This window comes from Hylobates moloch, unplaced genomic scaffold (assembly GCF_009828535.3).
Source record: "Hylobates moloch isolate HMO894 unplaced genomic scaffold, HMol_V3 SCAFFOLD_4, whole genome shotgun sequence".
Taxonomy (NCBI): domain Eukaryota; kingdom Metazoa; phylum Chordata; class Mammalia; order Primates; family Hylobatidae; genus Hylobates; species Hylobates moloch.
The window spans coordinates 126563722-126568186 of record NW_026652279.1 but is presented as its reverse complement, the minus strand read 5'-3'; the positions used below and the strand labels follow the sequence as shown (position 1 = coordinate 126568186).

The 4465-nt window shown below is 44.1% G+C and overlaps 1 pseudogene; it reads left to right on the top strand.

Annotated features, from left to right (window-relative positions):
- The first annotated feature begins 3119 nt into the window (after positions 1-3119).
- Positions 3120-4199, top strand: LOC116466438 (steroidogenic acute regulatory protein, mitochondrial-like; annotated as a pseudogene).
- Positions 4200-4465: the final 266 nt, after the last annotated feature.

Sequence of the window (4465 nt, the reverse complement as noted above, 5' to 3'; positions counted from 1 at the left end):
TCTGGTTTCATGAAAGAAGGGGCACACAGCTCCCGCACCATCATGTAAGCATGTGTCATGCTCTTCTCTGTGTTCTAACACAGGGGGGCCCTCTCCAGCATGAGATCAGACCACAATTCTCATCTCTATACCCATAGGTAGTGTGCTTGACTACTGGGGAACTGGGACTAGGCCAGCGGACTTGTCCTTTGGCCTTTTGGGGTCAAGCACTAGCTTTGGTGGGGAAGTGAACTGCTCCCAGGTTGCCCAACAAACCACTCAGGTGGGGCAACGAAGCCTATACTGTGGGCTGCCCCTGCAAGAAAATCCAGGTAGGCAGTAATGGGAGGTACCAGCAGCCATGGGAGTTTGTGGTTCAGATGCACCTCAGTCCCAGAGCAATGGTGCTGTGGCCTATCTTGGGCACCTGAATGTGCACAGTCCCCACTCTTTCCTTGTGCAGCAGACAACATGAGCTACAGTTGTTTAGGGCAGGACACAGAAACTTGAGGAGTGGGTGGTGAGTCATGTTCTACTGCAGCTGCCCAACACACTGAAATCTTTTGGGCTCCCGGTGAGATTAGGCAGTGCCTCTGTGTGTTCTCCAGGCAGCCCCCAGACAGTCCAAGGTTTGTAGGGGTTGTGGGAACTCCTTTAGCTAGGATCTCAGTGGCCCAGAGTAGGAATGTGGTGCCATGAGGTTCCATTACTCACCCCTTCCTTGGGTTTGATCTAGGTCTGGGGGTCAGTCTTGGCACCCAGTAATGCCAAGCAGGAAGTCTCCTACCTCCCTCTTCAATCAAAGCATCTTCTGTTGCCTCTCTATTAAATTTCAGTGTTCTCTCTCAAAAGATCTGTTGGATATGTGAAGATTTACTCAGTATTTTGGTTCCTCTTGTTGAAAAGGTGCATCCCAGGTGTTGCTAGTCAGCCATCCTTATTAACCCTAACACTTTTCAGAATGCCCTTCCTATAACTCAAAAAAAAAAAAGTGTAAGAGCTTAAAAAAATGAGAGAAAAAGGCATAAGTAATAAATGAATAAGTGGTTCCCCATTATATCTAATTTAACTTAATGAGAAATATTCTTAACTTTGAACCAACTTCAATATTTCATTAATATTAAAAATAACGTGTAGAGGAATCTTTTAAAACTAGAATCATAGCCCATTTGTAACTTATCCCCTTGATAATAGAATTTCTTCTTTAGCACTACATTTTTTGAAAAGTAATTATTAAAATACGTGGCATTAAGCCTGTTTTTATTATAAAACTTTTATATTAACTAATAATTGTCTAGGTTGTCAAGGGAATTTACCAATTTGTGTCAATCATTTGGCTTTATAATTAAGTTTGATTCTCTTTTTGAGATTTTTATATAAAATCTGCAGTTTTCTGTCATGGGGGAAAAAAGAAACTAGATCTTAGATACATTACATTGGTGATTAGCATGCATCCTTAAAAAATACAGTAGGAAATCACTGGTTCATTATAAATTATCTCAAAGTATGCTGGTCTATTAAGCATCATGATGCTGAATAGCAGAATATTTTAATTCCAGGTACAGATCTTTTTTATAGAAAACAAACTCATGTGAGGTGGAAAATGATGATATTCTTGTAATAAGAGAAAGCTCAGAAATCAGAGCTGTGAGAGTGAAACAGAAGGAAAGTTATGATTTAAAGAGGGGTAGGCAGGATGTGATGAGAAGCACATTTTACTTCTGTGGTATTTTTTTCTGAAAATTTATTCACTCCAGTTAATCATGAGAAAACAGCAGAAAAACCCAAACTGAAGGATATTCTACAAAATGTTTGATCAGTATAATTCAAAAGTATCAAGCTTACAAAAAACAAATATAAACAGTGAGAACTCATAACTGGAGAACACTAGAAAAAAATGCAACATGGTATCATAGATTAAATACTGAAACAGAAAAAAAAGGATATTAATGGAAAAACTGATAAAATCAGAGTGAAGTCTGCAATTTGATTCACAGCATCATACGAATGTGAATTTCTAAGTTGTGATAAGTGTTTCATGGTTGCCTACAATGTAAACCTTAGAGAAACATGAGTAAATGGTAAGAACTCACTATAAAACTTTGCAACTATTCTGTAAATATCAAAATAATAATAATAAAGAGGAAATAGTAGCAAAACAAATGAACACAAGGGAGCAATACAAAGAGTGGAAATAAATCAAAATGGAACAAAGGGGACCAAACTACATAGACACAAATTAAAACTGCAACATTACCTAAATATTTCTTAAAGATATTGAGCTTTACATATGAAGATTATAGAAATTCATATCTACCTTGATTTTAATGACATAATGTGTATATTAAGATTAATTTGGGTTGTTGTATATTTTCTGTATATTTCTGAATTTGCACATTGCCAGAATGAGTAAACTGGCTTTGCATTATAATTAACTCCTTGAGAAATTTATTTAGAGGAATAAAACAATATGTTTTGCTAAGTCATAGAATGGACAACTCAGTTATGCTTCAGGTTATCTTAGTAGGGAGTATATGAGTGAGAGAGTAACAGATACACAAATCACATCCTAGGGTTAGACTTACTGGGAAGATCACATGGGATCAGAAATAGAAGTCAAAGTTTCTGTTGTCAAATTTTGGTGACTCCAAAAGGACAGGAAAGACCAGAGAGAAGCACCAAATGAGGACAATAAATAAGCAAAAAGGGATGTCCTACCGATTTCGATATTTAATGAGTCTGTAAGAAGGACCTGAGCCACCGAGCCCAGCCAAAATATTGGATTCTAATTAAAGAGCAGAGTGAGGAGGGGCACAGAGGACAGCCTCCAAGGGCAGGCCTCACTTCAAGCATCTCTGGAGCGGCGAAGGCATGCACGGGACGGATGGCAGCAGGCGCCACGCGGGGAGCTGAGCACTGCTGGGAAGAATCCAGCGAGTGATGGCGTTTATATCTCCTGATGATGATGCACAGCCTTCAGCAGGGGACATTTAATATGCGGAACACCGGGTCCAGGCTGCAGCTGCGGGACTCAGAGGCAAAGCTTGAGTGGCTCAGGAAGGACGAAGAGCCACCCTTGAGAGAAGAGGCAGCCCCACCGGCGTTGGCGGCCCCACCACTGCCACATTTGCCAGGAAAGAATGCTGCTAGCAACATTCAAACTGTGCTCCGGGAGCTCCTACATACACATGCGCAACATGAAGGGGCTTAGGCAACAGGCTGTGAGGGGCATCGGCCAGGAGCTGAACTGGAGGGCCCTGTGGGCCCCACTCTGAGCGCGTGGATTAACCAGGTTCAGCGGCGGAGCTCTCTGCTTGGTTCTCTGCTGGAAGAGACTCTCTGGCCGGGTGCGGTGGCTCACGCCTGTAATACCAGGACGTTGGGGGGCCGAGGCGGACAGATCATGAGGTTAGGAGTTTGAGAGCAGCCTGACCAACACGGTGAAACCCCATCTCTACTAAAAATACAAAAATTAGCTGGACGTGTAATCCCAACTACTCAGGAGGCTGAGGCACGAGAATCGCTTGAACCTGGGTGGGGGCGGGGGGAAAACTACAGTGACCAGGAGCTGACCTATCTCCGGCAGGCGGGGAGGAGGCCATGCAGAAGGCCTTGGGCATCCTTAGCCCTCAGCAACCCGGAGGGCTGGAAGAAGGAGAGCCAGTTGACAATGGGGACAAAGTGATGAGTAAAGTGGTTCCAGATGGGGCAAGGTGTTCTGGCTGGAAGTCGTGGTGGACCAGCCCATGGAAAGGCTCTAGAAAGAGCTCATGGAGTGCATGGAGGCAATGGGGGAGTGGAACCCCAATATCAACGAGATCAAGGTCTCGCAGAAGATGATCAGAAAAGATACATTCATTGCCCAGGAGCTGGCTGCAGAGGCAGCAGGAAACCAAGTGGGGCCCTGTGACTTTGTGTGAGCATGTGCTGTGCCAAGTGTCAAGGCTCCACCTGTGTGCTGGCTGGCATGGCCACAGACTTCGGGAACATGCCGGAGCAGAAGGGTGTCATTGGGGGGAGCATGGTCCCACTAGCATGGTGCTTCACCTGGTGACTGGAAGTCCCTCCAAGACCAAACTTACGTGACTGCTCAGCATCGACCTCAAGGGGTGGCTGCCCAACAGCATCATCAACCAGGTCCTGTCCCAGGCCCAGGTGGATTTTGCCAACCACCTGCACAAGCCCTGGAGTCCCACCCTACCGCTGAAGCCAGGTGTTGAAGGCCAGCCTGCTGTTCCCAAGTGTGTCCAGCTGCACTGATATGCACACTTATCAGGAGAATCCCTGTTAGAAGCCTGCAAGTTTAAATTCTCCATCTGGTGACAGAGGAATAGGTGGGGTTAGTGTTTAGAGTACGATACTAGGATTCAGATTGGTAAAAGTTTTTAGTACCAAGACAACAAGGATGAGGCTCTTTGATTAAAAGGTAACTTCATTCACTGACTAGCTATGACATGAAGGTTAAGGATCCTAAAATAATTGTAAA